The 21,318-nt window shown below is 41.8% G+C and overlaps 1 protein-coding gene and 1 long non-coding RNA gene across 5 annotated transcripts in view; one reads left to right on the top strand and one right to left on the bottom strand.

The window, feature by feature from the left end:
• Positions 1-21,318, bottom strand: part of NTM (neurotrimin) — a 390,721-nt gene that overhangs the window by 46,651 nt on the left and 322,752 nt on the right. The gene's annotated exons all lie outside the window — the stretch shown is intronic.
• On the top strand, positions 14,782-18,167 carry LOC114231886 (uncharacterized). The gene is made up of 3 exons (XR_003617884.1): positions 14,782-14,860; positions 16,701-16,839; positions 18,081-18,167. It is a non-coding gene; the product is annotated as an uncharacterized LOC114231886 (long non-coding RNA).

Here is a 21,318-nt window from a genome sequence, read left to right as displayed (position 1 = left end):
GAGAGAGAGAAGACTTAAGTAACTTAAGCACCTGTAGGAATGCTGGATGCTTTTTTTTTTTCATTTCTCTCTTTTTGAGCCTCTAGGAATATACCCACCATGCAAAGCATTTTTAACATGCCACATTTTTCACCCAAATTCATGCTCAAACATGAATAGGCATCCTATTTTTTTCAATATAGTTTTATTGATTTTACAGAGAGGAAGGGAGAAGGATAGAGTTAGAAACATCAGTGAGGGAGAAACTTCAATCAGCTGCCTCCTGCACGCCCACAACCAAGGTACATAGCCCTGACCAGAATTGAACCCGGGACCTTTCAGTCCACGGCTGATGCTATCCACTGAGCCAAATGGGTTAGGACCATGGTTGGCAAACTGCAGCTTGCGAGCCACATGCAGCTCTTTGGCCCCTTGAGTGTGGCTCTTCCACAAAATACCACGGCCTGGGCGAGTCTATTTTGCAGAAGTGGCGTTAGAAGAAGTTCACGTTTAAAAAATGTGGCTCTCAAAATAAATTTCAATCGTTGTACTGTTGGTACTTGGCTCTGTTGACTAATGGGTTTGCCGACCACTGTCATATACTACCCTTTACCTCTTTGCACACAATATGCCACAATGGCCCAATCCTCACAGCTCCCAACTACACGGTAACATTTAGTCTAGTCCAGTGGTCGGCAAACTCATTAGTCAACAGAGTGGCAAACCACATCTTGCGAGCCGCATGTGGCTCACGAGCCAGGGTTTGCTGACCACTGGTTAGGGCAACAGGCATCCTATTTTGCTCATCCTCCCAGCTCTTTGATCAGGATCAGGATGCTGGCATAGATGTATTTATTTACAAAGACATCAGCCTCAAACCCTGCACCAGGCCACCCAGTCTGTGCTTCTCCAAAAGGGAGGGCTCCTTTCCTTGAAGCGCCCATTGTAGTACTACTGGGCGGCTGCATGGGTGATGACTTCACCAGCTTGGAAATAATTTGGAATTAACAGGTAGCTAGAAATTTAATGTATACACTACATGATAGGAAATGCTTGTATCTTATTTCTCCTAAGTTCATATGAACACATTGACTAATCCAATCAATTGGTTGAAAATTACATATGCTACATAAATGTGCACACATACCAGGTGTACTTAAGAATTTTCAGGTGAATACAGACATGTATAGGTAGTTATGACATTTTACATAGATTTCTCTCTTGTATTGAATAAGTATTCAGTTTATCGTTTTACGTGCCCTGATTTGTTTGAAACCATTTTTTCCCCCAACTGTAAACACAAATTCATCCCAACTGAATCTAAAATAGCCCAAGTTATGAATTAGCCTAGCTGGGAATTGATGGCTCCCTGTATTGGGGATCAGATATTCTTTGGAAAACATGAGGTTTTCAAGACATAAGCTGATCATGGAGACTATTTTGGCTCAGGGAGCTATTTTAGACACGAGTCTTCTGTTTGGGAGTGAGGCTTTGGATTGTCTTCTGAAAGCTCCTAATAATCACCATTATCCATCACCATAAGAACGTGTCTTTGTGTAAACTTGGAAACCAGAACAATTTATAGCTCTTTCATATTAACCACTTGCTTCCATTCCCCAAATGGCTCCGGCTCGGCTAGTCTGATGACAGGAGAATTTCTGAGGAATATTTCAGGGAGATTTCTAAAATGTTTACTACAATGCAAATATTGACGCCTCAGCCCCATCAATACCACAATTTATTGCCCTTCAATATAAACACTGAGCCAGCTCCCGATTGGTCAATATTTGCACTCAGGTAGATAAATCTTTATTCTGACTTCACCAGATGTCAATAGCTACTTATTCCAGATAAGTATAAGTAAAAGCAGGGAAGTATTATTTATTTTTTAAGGTAAAAGAGCAACTAGTTACATAAAGGCCTGTGGCATTTTTAAAATATCAATATGTAGTTACTTCTGGCAATGAAATATAATGGTATTATAAGTTGTGGGCTTAGAGCACACTGGTTGAAATTTTAGAAGTAGGAGTGAATAAAAATAAAGGGTATCTATCTTATTAATATCACAATACTGGTTTTTTTAGGACTTGAAAGAATTCTCAGCTTTCTTGCTCTTTTTATCAAGCGTGAGGTTAATTTTTGATATTACCTGTGACTGTGAGAATTCACAAGACTGTATTCCTAAATGCTGCCTAGATTGTGTGATTAACCCTATTCCAAACCTCAGAGAAAAAAATACCCTGTGTTTGACCTACATGTGAGTGAATGCTTGCAGCCTAGTGCTTTGGGCTTCATGCTTTGTGCTCTGCAACCAGGCTTCACAGGCTATTTCTGGGCGGCAGACGTCTATATTTCCAGATTTCTAATAAGAAGAGACTGGGGCTCTATCAATGAAAGAAGGTTTTCCCACCGTCAGTGCCCACTGGGAGACAAGGACCTCCAGCATCTATTAGGACAGGATAAACAGCCCCTATTAAAAGTGAACCCATGTTTCTGTGTTACTTGTACAAGTAGAATTGTGAAAAACATATGCTTTCCAATTATTTTGCCTTTTTGGGGGGCAGGTATATTGTGCTTTAAGTATGCACAGAATTGATTTATCTAGACGCTGTAGGATGTTTACTTCAACACACTCATACACGGAGAAAAGTGGCGATGTTACTGCCCTGTAAGAAAAGTCCCTACCCCTTCAGGCTTGTGATTATGCTTCAGCAATTGGTGTGTGTGTGGACTAAGTGCATTAAGAGAAAATCTAACCAATCAAAATGTGGTCATGCTCTAAATTACCACTAGTCACGACCAGGGTCACTCCTTCATGGCTGTGAGCAGAATTCACTAAGTAAAGGAGTGATACTGGGGCACCTGTAAAGCAGCACATGTCAAATACAATCAAATAAAGATCTGTGCCCATTATAAAAATGTCTACAGTGCCATTGAGGCCAAAAACAAACAAACAAACAACACACACACACACACACACACACACACACACACACACACACACAGCTGCTAAAAGTGAAATCACGTTATTTGCCCAAGGCCTGATTTTCCTCAGGAGTCGACTAGCTCCGTGGGCAATGCTAGCCGACTCCATGGAATGGTGAGCAATTCACATTTCTTGCTTTGGAATCTGGGTGGAGCCTAAGTAAGCAGAAGCACATGGAGGCAAATCCCAGGAGAATCCACCAGGGAGGCTGTCAGAACAGCACCAGGCCTGGGAGACTCCCCAGGTGTGGTCCAGGGGATGCAGGCTAGCCTTGCTGAGAAGCACAAGAGCCAGGCTGGGCAGGTAATGTGGAAAGCAGGTGTCTGGTGGAGAGGCCTGGCTTTTCATGGTGTCAAATTACTGTATTTTCCTTGGAATGCAGACATTAACAGCTGTTAAGGCAAATCACAGGAGCTTTAGTAGCAAACTTCAGATCTACTTCCTTGATCCCAGTCCCTGCCCTATGCACATAGGACTTCTCTGATGAGCCCAGCTAAGATTCACAGGGGTGCCTGTCTTCTCTCAAGCATTAAATACCACCTAGTGAGTCCTTAGAACAGCTAATCATTTAGTTATTGAAAAGTTCAAAACGGATGTTCTGAATTCCTACCATGAACTAGAGATGCACTATACATGCAGCCCATTTTCCAAGGCATCCATTTCACCAGCAATGACGGCCTTGTAGTAGGAGAGAGTAGTCATCATTTGTTGGTAGAATTGATACATAAGGGATCACTGAGGCACAGTTTTCACATTGGGAGGCTTACAGACTAAAAAGAGTTGTAGAATACAACCTTTATAAGGCACTGCGGCGTTTTATGTTGGAGGTGCATGGAGGAAACCGTGAACCCGGGGTATTACATCCACTTGTTAACTTGTGTGGATATGGGTAGGTGTGTGGGTGAAGGGGCTGCTTATCAGGAAAATATTTATGAAAGCCATAACACTTAAAATGAGATTTTAAAAAGTCAAATATAAACAAAAATGCTGGAAGATAAAGGGGGGGGAGGATTTTTAGGCAAGTGGACTAGCATGTGCAAAGGCTCAGAGGTATGAAACAATGCAGTGTTTTAAGAGATGTTCATAAGTAGATGTTCATAAGTAATTGGTGACTCCTAGGGCTTAAAGTGCCACCGTGGAAAGAGTGGTGAGCATCAAGTGTGAACCTTTGGGCAGGTGTCTAAATAGGACAAGCAAAGGACTTTAGGGTATTCTCGAGAAGCATGGAAACCATTTGCAAAATTTGAGTTAAGAGAGAAGCATAATCAGATACATGTGATCAACAGCGCCCTCTAGCAGCAGAAGGCAGGAGGGCATGGAGCATAAGCAAAAGACAGATGAGGAAGAGAAATAGCGCAGCGATCCCAGTGAGAGATGGTATGTGCCTCAACTAGGCAATGGCAGTGAGGACGAAGATAAGTTAAAAGACTGAAAGGAGATTTAGAAGGATTGGAAATCCTTCTAGAACCTGGATTGGAAATGATTGAAACGGTGTGTGGAATAAGAAGAAAGGAATCTAAGGGAGCTTACATTTTCTGTCTAAGGCAACATGACAGTGGCAGCCTTCCCTGTAATAATGAAAACAGGAAACAAATGAATTCCATTGGATAATATACATTTCAAGTGTCTGTGAGGCATTCAAATAGGTTGCCCTGTAAACAGATTTGGAGCTCAGGGCCTGGGAGGGCTCCAGGCCACACTGCGAGGCTGGAGGTCTGTGTCCTGATAGGCCAGCCTCACATCCCTCTTCTCCTCCTCTCCCCCCCCCCCCCACCCCGCCAGACTACTGGGCCACAGCCTCCCACTTCCTTGACCTTTCAGGCTCCTTGGATACACCAGTGGCCCGTGGATGATCAAAAAGTTAGGCAGATGGCCCGCTCAGGAGTGATGTCTGACCTATACAGATCTGCCTGTTACACTGTTTACTGCCGTTACATATGGGTGGTAGTGACAGCTGCGGGCCTGAGTGAAATAAAAGAAGAAAGTGTAGAGTTAAGGAGGGAAGGATCCATGTCACCCTGGAGATCATTGTTGTTTAAGCAGTAAGTAGAACAAGAGTCCTAAGGTTGAAAGGGGAATTTCAAAGAGGGAAGAGAGCCATGGAAGAGTGTCATGAGGCGAAGGCGGTCCACTTCCCAAAGATCTCTCAGCAGTGTCTCCCACGCCACATGCTTTACAATCCTCTCCCTGAGGGGTGGAGTCTCCGGTCCCTTCTTGGAGCAGTGTGGGATTGTGTCACAGTGTCACCTGTTTCTACGCACCCGGCCACCTTGCTGTGAGGAAGCCCAAGCAAGGCCATGCAGAGAGAATGTGCAGAGAGAGACTAGTGTTGTCTGGCTGACAGCCTAGCAGGGTCTTGGCTAAGGTCAGCATCAGCAATTCCACAGGGGACTGAGGATGCCCTAGATGATTCCACCTCCAGCTGTCCAGTCACCCCGCCGTCAGGTCTTCCCAGGGGAGGCCCCACACATCGTGGAGCAAAGAAAACCTGCCCCCACTTTGCTCTGTCCAAACACCTGACCCAAGGTATCTGTGAGCGTGATCAATGACTGGCTACACTACTCAGCTTAGGGATGGGTTCTTTCACTGCATTTGCAATGGAGAATGGAGGCCAAGCTCAGGAAGAGAATTCTGAAAGGAACAGTGGGCAGTCTGCAAACAATACAAGGGAGGTGGACAGGTGAAGGGCCTATGAGATAGGCAGCTAGAAGGCCCACGTGGTCTGCGAGTCTGAGAGCAGCAGTGCCTTCAGAAGCCAGACCTTAGTGAGTTGGGTTCTGGGGTGGCTGAGACATGGAAATAGACTGCCCTTCCTGCCAGCATCTCTCTCATCGTTCAGTGACTGCTGGATGACTTGGTGGCACCAATATCAGTTGTAGTACTCAACAATCTGTTACAAAAGCAAATTGGCAAATCGATGTTTTATTTCTTAGAACTAAGAAAATGAATGTTCCCAAATCAGAATTACCTATTTGTTTCAGAACTCCTGGTGAGGGTATTGATACATACTTTTCCAATTTTTTATCCTTAACCCAGGATATGTTTATTTATTTATTTATTTTTTATTTTTTAGAGAGTGAGGAAGAGAGAGAGAGAGAAATATCAATGTGAGAGAGAAACATCAATCAGTTGCCATCCCTAGAGGCCCTGACCAGGGATGAAACCCACAACCTTTAGGTGTATCGGACAACACTCCAACCAACTGAACCACCCAGCCAGGGTGGGGATTGATATTTCCAAAGATTTTTTTAAGTATGATAATCATAGCCCCTCACTTTTATAGTTACCAATATTCTGACAACCTCATTTCAAATTACTATTATTGTTTGCTGGAATATTTTCCATTAACATCATTTTCCCTGTAACTACTTCAGAATATACCCCTAAAAAGTAATGCATTTGATTACATTAACAAATACAATTACGGCATCTGACAAAATTAATAATAGTCCCTTGTAGTGACTGACTTTTGATTCAAATATATTGAATGCCTGTTTATTTCATTTTTTGAGAACCTACTGTGTTAGGCATTGGACTAAGAGATATATAAGTAAAGAAAAGGAAAGTTAGAGAAAAACTGTGAAAGATGTTAAGTAGTTCTTTAGATACCACTATATTACTTTTCAATTCTTTTTTTCCTCATCAGTAAAGATCTTCTCTTTCAATCCTTGCTACCCACACCATACATGCTATGGTTTTATGTCCTATTCCGGGCAAATATGCTCTTAGAAAAGTAATAAGCAATAATAAAATTATTCAGTCATAGGTCAGTTGAGAAAGTAGGTAATAAATAAATAATGAGGCAATTAATGTCTTCCATGTTTGATAGAAACAAGGCAAGAATGCATACTCATCACTTCCATTCACAAGGAGACCTAGCCGGGGCAATATGATAATAAACAAAAGTAGAAGGGATTACAGATTAGAAAAGAAGAAGAAAAATCATCTTTACTCTCACGTTATGTAATTGTCTGGGTAGAAAGAGGAGAAATCTATGAAACCTGCTAGAATTAATGAATAAATGTAACAAGTCACACAATACAAGGTCCACACATAGAAATTAATCGCACTACTATATAGTAGCAACACCTCATTGGAATAGAGCAATGTGTCGGGCCCTATGACCACTCACACACTCAGACATTCACTAGCCGACTTCATGGGACTCAGCATAGAGCTGTACTCATGGCTGAGATTTACAGAAACACAGTGGGGATTTACAGCTGAATTATAAGGCACAAAGGCCCAGGTGAGTCTGGAGGAATCTGTATGAGGTTTCTGATGCTCTCTCCCTCCCAGGAGGGACCACAGAGAGCACAGTCCTCCCCCGGCAATGAGAATGCAACAACATGTGTGGGATATTTCTGCCTAAAAAGGCCATTAGAGACTCCGTGCCCAAGGTTTTAATTGCAGCTGGTCATATAGACACCCTCTGCCTGGTATGTACCAAATTTCCAGACTCCCAGAGGGAAAGCAGTGTGCAGCACAGACCACATTGTACAAACAGAATGAGCCAGGCAGAATGAGCCTCCTTTATTAGGGAGGGAGTTATGTAATGTTGGCCACAGTGCACCAGACAAGTTCCCAGATACTCCCTAAGGGCCCACCTTGCAAGCAGATCTTTCTTTTCAGAGATAGCTGTCTTGGGTCTGCTATATTAGCTCTTCCAGAACAAATTCCAATAAAAGGCAGTTTTATCAGATAAAGTGACAAACTCTAAAAAGTATATAAAAAGAAAAGTCCCTAGAATAGCCAAAAATATGAAAAAAGTAGAACTTGGATGATGGATCTCATTTAACGCTTAATATAAGGCTATAATAATCAAGTCATTGTGGTGTAAGCATAAAGATGGACATACACATTGATGGATGAGGTTAGTCAATCCCCAAATAACCACACATATATGTTCAGCTGATTTTTGACAAAGTCATCAATGTAATTCAGTAGGTAACAGGAGAGTCTCTTCAACAAATCTTCTGGAATACCAGAAAAGTGAAGAAGAGTCTTAACCCCCTCGCCCCTTTACATCATATACAAAATTAACTCAAATGGATTATACTTCTAAACACAAAAGCTAAATTATAAAATAACTTGAAGACACAGAAGGACATCTTCATGACCTTGATGTAGCACAAATATCCTTAGACTTGTCATAGAAGCTATGTATATGTGAAAAATTTGATAATGGAGGTTTCATCAAAAGTAAAATATTTAGTTCTTCCAAAGGTATTTTAGGAAAATGAAAAAGTAAGCCAAGGAATAAGAAAGATTGCTTTTTGCAAAGCATAAATTGGGCAAGGGATGTGTATCCCAAATATGTACTATCCCTATAACTCAATAATAACATATATTTTACTTATGAATTGGCAAAAACTTGAAAAAAATTATTAAAAAACTATATATATGGCTCCTAAAACATGAGAAGATATCTGACATTATTGTTCAGCAGAAAAATATAAATTAAAATCACAATGAAATAACCCTTAATGCTCACATGAGTAGCAAAAATTTTTAAGACTTGAATAGATTACTCCATCCAATAAATAGTCCACCCAATAAACATTCTTGGCCCCTGGAATATTTTCTAAAATGAACCATATGCTATTCCATAAGCAAAAATCAATGAATTTAAAAGAGTTGAAATCACACAACGCATGTTCGCTCACTACAAGAGATAGAAATCAGAACTCAGTAACAGGAAGAAATTGGGGATATCCATAGTATGTGAGCATTAAACAACTCACTCCTAAGTAGCAAATGGGTCAAAGGAAAGGTAGAAAATACGTTGAGATTAATTAAAATGAAGAAAAAGATATAAAAAACGTATGGGTTGGAGCTAAAGCTGTACTTACAGAGACACTGTAAATGTCTCTATTAAAATGAAGAAGAAAGATCTCAAATCAATAACCTAAACTTCCACTTTAAGACACTAGAAAAAGAGTAAACTAAACCTAAAGCAAGCAGAAGAAAATAATAGACTATATAGCAAACATTAATGAAATAGAGACTAGAAAACATATAAGAAAACCAGAAAATTAGAAAAAAGTGACCAATAAAATAAAGAGAAAGGATTCCAATTATCCAAACCAGGAATATAATAGGAAACATCACTGCCAACCTTTGAAAAAATATATAAAGGAATACTATGGATATTTATATGACAATACACTAGGATAACTTAATTGAAATGAATAAATGCATAAAAAGATACAAAGTAATAAAACTGACTCATGAAGAATTTAGAAATCTAAATAGATAGACTTACAACAAATATAGAGATTAAATTAGTAACCAAAATTTATCACAAAATAAGCTCAGGCCTAGATGGTTCACTGTTGAATTTTACCAAAATTTAAAGAAAATTTAATGTAATTATTTACACATTCTTTAAAAAGAAAAGTAGAATCCTTCTCAATTCATTGTGTGAGGCTAATATTACCCTGATACAAAACCAGAAAAAGATATCACAAGAAAATAGAACTATAGACCATATTTCTTATAATAATAGCTGTGGAATTCCTCAACAAAAATACTACCAAACAAAATCCAGGAACATGTAAAAATGATCATACACATGACCAAATGGGGTTTAGACTAGAAATTCAAGATTGATTCATCATCTGAAGATCAATTAATTTAATATGCCATATCAACAAAATAGAGTACAAAAAAGATCATCTTAGTAAATCAGAAATAGAATTTGACAAAATTCAACACTCCTTCCTGATAAATATACTCAACAACTAGGGCTAGAAGAAAACTTCCTCAACTTGATAAAGTAAATCTACAAAAAAACCCATTGTTAGCATCAAACTTAATGGTGAAAGATAATGCTTTCCCCCTAAAATCAGGAGCAAGGAATGAATGCTTACTATCACACAGTTCTATTCCACATTGTACTGTAGGTTCTGGCCAGGGCTATTCATTTAAAAAAAATGAAATAAAAGGCATTAAGTTTGGAAAGGAAGAAGTAAAACTACTTCTATTCACAGAGGCATGATCTTATATACATTTAAAAAAGCCTAAGGAATTCACTAAAAACGATTAGAATTAATAAATGGGTTCAGCAATATTACAGGATATGAGGTCCATATATTTTAAAAAATGAGTTTCTCTACACCGACAATGAACAATTTGAAAATGAAATTACAAAAACAATTTCATTCACAACAGCATAAAAAGAATAAAATATTTAGTAATAAATTTAACAAGAGTGTAAAACCCATACTCTGAAAACTATAAATGATTGTTGAAAGTTATTAAAGGAAATCTAGATAATTGGGAAGACATTCAATGCTCATTAATTGGAAGGCTTAATATTATTAAGATGGCAATATTCCCAAACTGGCCTACAGTTTCTGTGCAATTGCTATTAAAATCTGAAATGATTTTACTGCTGAAATTGACAAGCTAATAATAAATTTTATATGATACTTAAGAGGTCACAAAATAGCCAAACTGATCTTGAAAATTAACAAAGTTGGAGAACTCAAATTTACAAATTTGAAAGTACTTGCAAATAATAAATCTAATAAATCTGATAAATAACAAAGCCACAGTAATCAAGGCAGTGTGGTACTGACATATAGATGTACTAGAGGCCCGGTGCATGAAATTCGTGCATAGGTAGGGTCCCTAAGCCTGGCCTGCAATCAGGGCCAATCTTCCCCAGAAGCTGGCAACTAGCCCTGCCCCCCCTCCCCCAGCCACCGCCAGTCGCCCTCTGTATTTGGGGCGGCCAGTGGGGCGATTGGGGCCCCTGCTCACTCGCACCCTCCTTGGTCTGGCAACGCCTGCGTCTGCCACCACCCACCCCATGTTCCCTGTTCCCCATTGGGCAATCAGAGCCTGCCGGCCAAGGGAAGGAAACCAAAGGTTGCCCAGCAGGCCCCGATCAGGTGATTGGGGGCTGCGGGAAGCTGCTGAGTTGAGCGTCTGCCCTCTGATGGTCGTTCTGCCATCCAGTCGATTTGCATATTACACACACACACACACACATACACACATATACACACATGTATGTGTGTGTGTGTGTGTGTGTGTGTATATATATATATATATATATATATATATATATACACAGACACACACATATACATACACATACATACAGATCAATAGAATAGAATTGAGAGCCCAGAAGCAAAGCCTCACATTTATGGTTAGTTTATTTTCAGCAAAGATGTCAAATAATTCATAGGGGAAATGATAATTTATTAAACAAATGATGGGGGGAGGGCAACTGTATAGCCACATACGAAAGGATAAAGGTGGAGCCTAGGATATAGCATATACAAAAATGAACTCAAAATGGGTAATTTAAGAACTAAAACTCTTAGAACAAAACACAGGGGTTAATCTTCATGATCTTGGATTAGGCAGTGCTTTCTTAGATATGACACAAAAAGCACAAGCAACAAAACAAAAGAATACATAAATTTCACTTTATCAAAATTTAAAGCTTTAAATTATTAGCATCAAAGAACACCATGAAAAAAGTGAAAATAGCGTTGGCGGGTTTGCTCAGTGGTTGGAGCATCGGCCCTTGGACTGAAGGGTCGAAGGTTGGATTCCTGGTCAAGGGCATATACCTTGGCTGCAGGTTTGATCCACTGCCCTGGTTGGTGTGCAAGCAGGAGGCAACCCATCAACCAATCGATATGTCTCTCTCAAATAAATGCCCCTCCCTTCCTCCATCCCTCCCTCCCCGGCCTCCCTCACTCCCCGATCTCCTTTCCACGTTCTAAAAATCACTGGAAAAAATATCCTCACTCCTTGGGTGAGGATTTTTTTTTTTAAGTGAAAACAGAACCCACATAATGGGAGCAAGTACTTGCAAATAACAAATCTGATAAGGTATTCATATATAAAAATATGGACTCTTTACAACTCACTAAAAAAAATCAATGCGTTATAAAATGGGCAAAGATTCTAAATAGACATTTATCCAAAGAAGCTATTCAAAAGGCCAAGAAGCACATCGAAAGATATTCACCTCATTAGCCATGAGAAAAATGTAAATCATAACCACAAGGAGATCACACTTCACACCCACTAGGATGGCTATAATAATAATAAAAAAAAGATAAATCATAGTAAGTGTTGGTGTGCTCATCAAAAAAACAGAAGCCTCATACACTGTGGTGAGCATGTCAAATGGTGCAGCAACTTTGGAAAATTGTTGTCTCCAAGGGTGAAACCTAGGGCCACCATATGAGCCAGCAATCCTGTTCCCAAGTAGATTCCTGAGATAATGAATCCATCCATACAAAACCTTGCACATGGGTCGCCATTGCAGTATTGCTCACAACAGCTAGAAAGTGGAAACAATCCAAATGCTCAGAAACGGGTGAGTGGGTAAGTAAATTGTGGTATAGCACCTAATGCAATGTTAGTGCTCATAAAGAGGAGTGAAGTACTGGTACATGCTTCAACATGAACGAACCTTGAGAACATCATGCTAATTCAATGAAGACCATGACAAAAGATCACATATTATATGATGCCATTTACCTACAATGTACCACACAGGCAATTCTGTAAGGACAGAAAACAGAGTAGCATTTGCCTAGGGCTGAGGGCCGGTAAAGGGAAGGATGGGATGTGGAGTGACGGACTTCTGAAGAATACATGTTTCTTTTGGATGGTGATGAAAAAAAATAAGAAAATTTATACTTGTGCAGCTTTGTGAATATATAGAGTGAATTGCATACATTTAAATGGGTGAATTATTTAATCGTAACAGTGAAAAGATGACATACTTGCAAATAGCTAGGATGTAGAGCTAATGAAAGGTTCAAGTATTTTTTATGTGAAACTGATTCAACTACTTTTGAACACTGTCTTGATATATGTTGTAAAGCTTAACATACACTTAACATGTGATGTGACCACTATGATCCTTGGTATTTATCCAATGGAAATAAAAATATAGCCATTAAAAGATGTGCAAACAGCTCTGGCCAGTGTTGCTCAGAGGGTCACTGGCTCAATTCTTGGTCAAGGGCACATACCTAGGTTGCAGATTCAATTCCTGGCCCCAGTTCCCCAGTTGGGGCACATACAGGAGGCAGCCAATTTATATCTGTCTCTGTCTCTCTGTCTCTCTGTCTCTCTCTCTCTCTCTCTCTTTTTCCTTCATCCCTCCTTCCCTCCCTCCTTCCCTTCCACTCTCTAAAAATCAATGGGAAGAAATATCTTCTGAGGATTAACAAACAAACAAAAAAGATATATATGAAGTTTTCATAACAGTTGTAGTCATAATAGCCTGAAGCTAGAAACAACCTAAGTGTCCTTGAATAAATAAATGAATAAAATATTCTGGTATAATAATGCAAGTAATACTACATGCAGCCACATGGATGAATCTTAAAGACTTTATGCAGAGTGAAAGACGCCTCAATCAGAAGAGCCATACTGTTTGATTTCATATGTATGAACATCGCTCCATAGTTATAGGAAACATTACAGCGGTAGCCTGGGCTGGGTGCTGAGAAGAGAAACTGACTATACAGGGTCTTGAAGGAACCTTCTTAGTAGATGGAGAAGGTTTGTGGTGTTTTGTTTTGTTTTTATCTTGATTGAAACGGTGGTTACATGATGATGCAATTTGTCAAAAGCCATCAACCTTAAAATGTGTGCATTTCATTGTATGTAAATTATAACTCAGTAAAGTTGACTTCACAAAAACAAACCCCTGGTGAAGTCAGTCACCTATCCCTCAGACATGTTTGCGGGCTTTGTTCCTGACTGATGAGATTTCAGGGGCATTACTGAGCTGTTGGTTGCCGGGAGCCCAGAGCATGGCACACTGACTATGCCTTCACCCCCTCCCTGCCAGGCCGCAGTGACCTGGTCAGCTCAGTACAGTGTGTTGTGGCTCAGAAACACTATCCCTGAAGTCAGGGATCCTGGTTCCTGTTCTGTCTGTATCACTTCTGAGGTGTGCAATCTCAGAATAAACCCTGGCCTGTAAAATACTGTATAACCATCTGCCATATGAGATGAGATGGTTGTTGCTAAGCATTTTATGAATCACGTCTGCACAGAGAAGTACCACACTCCACTGGAATATTTTAGGTTCTTAGTAGGGCGAGATGGAGCAATGGTTCCCCACACGAGGGAGCAGGCCAGCCTGTGGGGAGAGTCCTCTCTTTGTGTTGCCATTGAAATACAAAGGGAAGATGCAATTACCTTCAGACACTAATGTTAGAGAACAAATCACTAGCATCACCCTTTCTTTCTCTTGGGATTTCTCATCTGCAATGGAACCTTAGTTGAAGCCAGGGGTGGGGAACCTTTTTTCTGCCATAGACCATTTGGCTATTTATAACATCATTTGTGGACCATACAAAATTATCAACTTAAAATTAGCCTGCTACATTTGGTCAGACATTTAATGAACTCACGCCTCATGCCTTGGCAGGGCCAGAAACCCAATGATGTTGAGGCCCTTAAACGGCCTGCAGGCCAGACGTTCCCCACCCCGGGTCTAAGTGAGAGACACATTCTCAAGCATAGGGCATAGTAGTTTTTTCCCCCTTATTTTATTTTATTTTTTTCTATCGTATGTCCTCAGCTTCACGTATTAAGAATAATATCGTGTCTTCTCTCCTGAGTGTTCTCCCTTTGCCTCACAGGGCAGCCACTCTTACATTCAATTAAACTGGACTCATGGAGTCTGCCTTGAGATTCACTACTACCTCACCCCCCCCCCCCCCCAATTCGCACCGATTGTGCTCTGGAATGCAGGGGGTAAAGGCTTCGGGAGGAATACGATTCTGATACTCCTTCCATTATGTCAGAGGCGGGGCCATCACGACTAACTACACATGGATGGTCACTTCCGGTCACTCAGGGATGGAGCTGGCTTCTCTGACCTTCATCAGACCCCTGGTCAGTTTCCCATTATTCATTTTCTATTAGACATGTCATTATAAATGCCATGATCCTCTCAGCACACTGGACTTTTGTGTGTGTGTGTGAACTACCAAGCTAGCAGTAGCTCAATATACCTTTAAAAACAATGCTTGTTTCGTCTACATTCATCTCTCCAACACAAGCACACGCACACTGGAATCAGCAATCACAACCATCAGCCAACCCTAAACAAGGGCAGCCTCTTCTGTCACCAAACAAGACCCTCTGCCAACCTTATAACACAAAAATAACACGACTCAGGAGGTGTCCATTGTTACGCTATGAGTGCTACTGAATGTTCATTAAACTACTCATGGAGGCTGAATTCCTCATTTGAAAAATAACGATATTGTCTACTTTGCATGTGTGTGACGGAGATTCAAATACAATCATAATACACGTTTATCTAACACATTGCCCGGCACAGAGGGATACTCAGTACAAGTTCCCATTTTATTTTTGTTTAGACTTGGAATTATTAAGAAAAATAAAGGATTCTAAAAGTTTACCTTAGAAGACACCTTGTTGGAACGAGGTTCAACTGCCATGCAGACCTCGCTGAAAGGCCTGATCTAGATCTTTCTGTCTGTGTCTCCCTCTCCACACTGGCACTGACCTTTGCACAATCAAGCACTCAATAAATATGCATTCGATTCATGATTGGGTGCAAGCGCAGGTGTGAGCACATGTGCTAACACTCAAAGTCCCAGTTTCTGACTTTTAAGACCCTTATGCCCAATGGAGACAGAGGGACAGAGTATTCTTGGCCATGTATGTGACTAGCTTCCTTCATATTAGTTTCCTTCCTGAACAGTGAAGGGAACACACACATGGACCTTATGGGTGTGGTGTTATTGGTATGGTTTTCCATGAGGATTTTTTTTGGAAATTATAAACTAACCATGAATTTTTTTTTTTTTGGAAAACCATAAACTAACCGAAAATGCAGAACACTGGTTAGAAACTGCATAGTTTAGTGTTGAGTATGTACATGTTTGCATATGTCTACACTGAGAACATACTGGCTAAGAAGGACTACATTTGGGTGAGGAGGGAGAATAGAAATGCCTATAGCACCCCTCTAGCCTGTTCCCCCTACCTTCCACCACATGCACTCCTGTTTGCTGCTTTGCTTTTAAAAATTGATTTCAGAGAAGAAGGGAGAGAGAGAGAGAGAGAAATATCAATGAGGAGAAAGAATCATCCTCCTGCATGCCCCCTACTGGGAATGGAGCTAGCAACCCAGAAACCTGGGCATGTGCCCTGATGAGGAATTGAACCAGTGACCTCTTGGTTCCTGGGTCGACCGCCCCTCAACCTCTGAGCCACACCTGGCTGGGTTGGAATATAGGTTTGATCATGAATTATTTAATAAGATGAGCTTCCTGGAATAGCATGGCCTCTAGGACTCACTGGAATGCTGCTTGGTCTAATGTGGCAAAATCATGAAGAAAATATTCCATGAGTTTTTAAGTAAAGGAAACAAAACAAAACAAAACAAAAAAACAAACAGGCATCTGGGCAAAGTTCGGATGAAAGATTGCTCCAAGAAAAATGCTGAAGATGAGGGCTTAGGTGTGTATTTGAAACCCATTAAATATGAGTAAAGAAAGTTTAAGAGAGGGAGATTATGTAAATTCTAGTGATTTAAGGAGAGCAGTGTCACCAAAGGGTGAGAAATGTATGTATCTAGATGATAATGCGTCTTCCAATGATCTTTACACTATTTCAGCAGCAGCGTCTAAGTAACCATCTATAACATAGTACACTGTGTTTTTCAAGTTAACTGGTTTGCACTTCCGGACTGTCCTTCTAGTCTTTCATCTGCTGAATCTTTGCTCTGAGACGAAATGAGCTTTTACAAGAAGAACTATTTTGATCCAGCTACTCCAGGGAAAAGGAACACAGTGTCTCCTACCTGCTTGTCCTTATTACAGAGTGTGAGCACATAAAAGGTATAACCAATGGCGAGTGCCCCATCCTTCCTCTAATGTTACCTGAGCATGGGGGGAAGGGGGTGTTTTCATCACAGTTTGACATGCCAACCTTCCTTTAAGGAGAGGAGACAGCCCCCGATGTTTGTCCTGACATGCTCACTTGTTTCAAAGAAAACATGCACAGTCGAAATCCATTCATGGATTCCTTTGGGTCATTCAACCATGACATTCCAAGACAGGGGGTCATCATCCATGGACACACACACCAACACCCCTCCTCTCTGTACCTCTGACCCCAAACTGTCCCGAGATATTAGATCTCTATTATCAACGAAAATCAGAAATTCCCAAGCCTTCCCTCAGGCAGGCTAAGGCACCTGGATTCTCTCTCCACCACCATGTCCAAATAGCTAGAAAAATCTCGCTCAAATCACATAATCATTCTCATCTTCGGGGCTGCTATCTTTAAAGCTCAGATCATGCTGCTGTCTCGGAGGCAGAGATTAAAGGCCTCTCTCCACATTACCTGTGGCTTCTGCTGCCCCTGACAGAGTGACCTTCATGGGAAATGATATTGAAACGGAGGATGGGACCCTCCCCCCGCCGGGGATCAAGCCTCCAACCGGGGCATGTGCCCTGACCTGGAATGGAACCATGACCTCCTAGTTCATAGGTCTACACTCAACCCCTGAGCCACACTGTCCAGGCCACTCTCTGCTTCTTAAATGCCTGCTCAGGATAGCATTGGTAAACGTCCTGGCATATCATGCTGACTGGAATTTAGGGATGAAATAGTCGGAAATTGTATACACCAGGGCAAATGATGCCAGGAAGGGTCCACGACCACTCATCCATTAATGGGGCCCGCTGAAACACCTCACAGGGGGCTCTGGCCCCCGAAACCACATCTGCTTACTGATGACCAACAGGGGTTCTGGGGGGTCATCTGGGACTGTGGGGCAAGGCTATAGCCCCCAGTTATAAACCCAGAGGTGCCTGCACATCCCCCCGAGAGGTGGCGGCCGAAGGAAGGGAGGTAAATACAGGCAGCAGCTGCCCCAGGGAGCCTGTGGCAGATCTGCCTACTGGATGCATTGCCGACCAGAGTAATGAGATAATCAAGTTGAAAACACTTGGGAAGTAAAAGTGCTGGGTAAATATAAGATACCTCTGTCTCCATGTGTCGTGCCTGGGAGGAACTCTTCTTATTTTAATTCATTCATTTTTTTTTATGTCATGCCTTTATTTTTTTTTTAAAGGGATTTAAGATGGCTTACAAAAATGCACAATACAGTGTGACAACCTGCCCCAGCAAAGCACAGAATGAAGGAAGCCGTAAAGGAAGAGACGGACGGTTTCATTACATACAAACCTACAGCTGCGGTATGATAAGTGGACCCACAAAATAAAATAAAAGGCGACAGAGACAGACCAGGCGGGCTAACTGCAGCATTTAGAGCAAAGGGTTAACATCTATTACATACACGGTACTCCGCAAATCAATTTTAAACACGATACACAAGAGCAAAATGGATAAAGAACACTGACAAGCAATTCACAGAAGTATAAATACCCAATAAACATAGAAAAGATAAAAATATGTATAGTAACTTCCCTATTAACAGCCATATGTACATTAATATGAGGTGCAAATTCCTGCCCACCACATTGGCAGAAAAACAACTCCTTCCAGGCCTGTTAGAGCTCAGGGCTAAGGAGTGTGGGCCCTTCCAGGTGTAGGTGAGATTGCTAATTGCCATAGCCTTTGTCGGGGGGGTCGGGGGGGGCGGGCAGGTCAATCTAGTTGGGAAGATAAAATACTGAAATAAACACGTCCTATGACCAAGTCATTCCACTGTAGGACTCAGACCTATGGAAATACTCAGATATGTACAACCTTTGAATGCACAAGGCTATTTGGGGAAGTAGCCTTTGAAAGAGCGAAACATTAGAAATCACTATTTAGAAGAGATTTAAAGATAGCTGCGTAGGTCAACACCTATACCCACTGCCTCCCACAGCCACATCAAAATTACAACTAAAATACAGAACAGCCATCATCCAGAACCGCCGGAAAGCTGGCTGAATGGAAGTCCTACAACTAGAGAAGGAAGGAAGAAAGCACACGGAGACTGGTAGGAGGTGGGGAGGCGCCAAACAGGCTGGGCCGGCACCCATGTGGGCCGCTTTTTTAATCGGGAGGGAGAAGGTCTCTGTGGAGGCCGCCCGGAGGAGCAAGGGGTCCCAGCCCCACAACAGCCCCCCAGCCCAGGGTCCCAGAACTGGGAAGAGAAGCCCCTAGGGGCAGTAAGAACTATAGGCTGTAAAACCCAGTGCACATTGGGGCACCAGGAACTGAACTTACAAGATCCTGCTTCCTCTGAACTCCAGCACCAGGGTGAGGCTCTGGGGAACACAGACACATATGAGGAGGGAACTGGATTGTCTGGCATCGGAGCAGGAACACGAGGGGAGCTTTCTCCGAGATGGAGTTGCTCGCAGGGATCATTGCTCCTATGCTGGGACCTCCCTGGTCACAGGGCTGACTGGCACCATTTCTGTGTGCTCTGCACTGGTGATTCCCTAAGACCCCGCCTCATCCAATTTATAACTCCACCCATGCTGAGTGCAGCAGCTGTTGCATATGGTCTGTACTTGCTTGGGCTAAAATCTCTCAAACAAGCTGCAGCTGGGTCAGGGAGCCCCAAACCTGTCAATAAAAGGCCCAAGACCCGGCACCAGCACCAGCCTGCCTTGCTTCACAGCTGGGCCTCATCTGGGCACTTCCAAACCCAACACGAAGAAACAGCATGCTGCTCCAAAAAGAACATTCACATAGAGGTCCAACTTCCCAGATTCTGGCCATGCTTCTGCTACTAATGAGCTGTGTGTCTGAGAAGTTACTTAACTACTCTAAACTTGTGTTCTCTTGTCTTAAAAAAAAAAAAAAAAAAAAAGGAAGGCTGTGTGATTTTAAAAATTCCTTTCAGGTGACATTTGTTTCACCGATGACACTCTGATTACCGAGGAAGACTGCTGTTTAACCCAAGCTGTCAGTTTGAGTTGAGTGTCAGGGTGAGTTCTATGCAAGGAGTGACCAAATACCCCCAATGGTGGTCCTCTCCCTCCCCAGTGCCCCACATACATAATACCCCATAGGTCTTCTGGGGATACATCTCCTGTGCCCCTCCCCTCCCTGCTCCCTTGACAAATCACTGACTAATCCTACTCTACACTTCTGAAATTGCCCTAGTTAACTCATTGGTGACCCACTAAGGGTTCATTGCTGGGCTGACTCAGCAGGGGCAGCACAGTCCAACCTCCAGTCTCTATGGTTCTTTTCTTTTTATCAGAGCCCCTCATGGAATCCTCACCCAGTACCTGTTCTTTTCCTTTCCTTGTACGTATGTGCAGGAATTTAACCGTTTACAATATTATTTTCATTAAAACATGTTCACACTTCAGGTGGTATCTATTCTAAAGGCATTACTGTCCTAGAAAATCATATATTTTGGAGAAGTTATGCATATACTATTCTTACATATCCACCCTACATAACAGTAATTCTCAAAGGGATAGCAGGCTGGGCAGAGGGGGCGGATTAGGAGATGGTCATTGCTTACATTAAATCAGCAAGTAGATGGTTAATTTTCTAGCAGTTAAATCCTGGGGAGTCTCCAAATAGGAAACGTATGTAAGCACAGGCGATGTCTCTGAACAGAACAGCTGAATTTTTACTGTGTTGGACTGTTTTGACTGAGAATTCACCCAGACATTCAGTGTGACTGTCAGATGCATGAAGGGTGTCTGTCACTGTCACGCATGAACACTTGTTCGCTATAATAACTTGCTCATGAATTTTTGACAAAGCCAAGTAATACTCTCACCCCTGGGGGGCCCTGTTTGCTGGTGCCAAGTAGAAATGGAGGGTCTGGTAAGAGGCTCATTTCAGAACGTGGTCTCTTTACACTGTGGCCCTAGGTCTGCAGTTGTTTGCTTTCTTATTGTGGTCAACAATCTTTGAACGATGGCCAAAGGTAAGCAATATATATATATATATATATATATATATATATATAGTCAGAGCGCAGGGGCATAGCACAAAACTGGGTATTCCCCAGATTGGAGAGAATCCAAAAGGCAAAGCGACTGCTTAGGGTACACATGCTATTTGAAATGTGTCAGCAATCCTCCAGAAGAAAATCCAAAGACTTCCCAGCCATTGAAGCCAAAGCCTAATCTATTTGATCCAAACCCAATTCGGAATTTGAGGAAAGGGCAGTCACAAAGTGTAATAACCCATAGGTGGATACTCAGGGAGAGAAGGTGTCTAATGGCTGAGATGAGGCCAGAATAGAGAAAATCTGACCTCCAGCCCCGGGTCCTTTCTGCCAGCCTGACTCACACCCACTGCTCATTTCCAACTCCCAGCGCATGAGGCTGAGCCTTCCAGCCTGGGATCTAATTAGGGATGGTCCGTGGGCTCGGCCTCCCCTG

This window comes from Eptesicus fuscus, chromosome 23, assembly GCF_027574615.1.
Source record: "Eptesicus fuscus isolate TK198812 chromosome 23, DD_ASM_mEF_20220401, whole genome shotgun sequence".
In the NCBI taxonomy this organism is placed as follows: Eukaryota; Metazoa; Chordata; class Mammalia; order Chiroptera; family Vespertilionidae; genus Eptesicus; species Eptesicus fuscus.
This window is presented reverse-complemented; position numbering and strand designations above follow the sequence as displayed.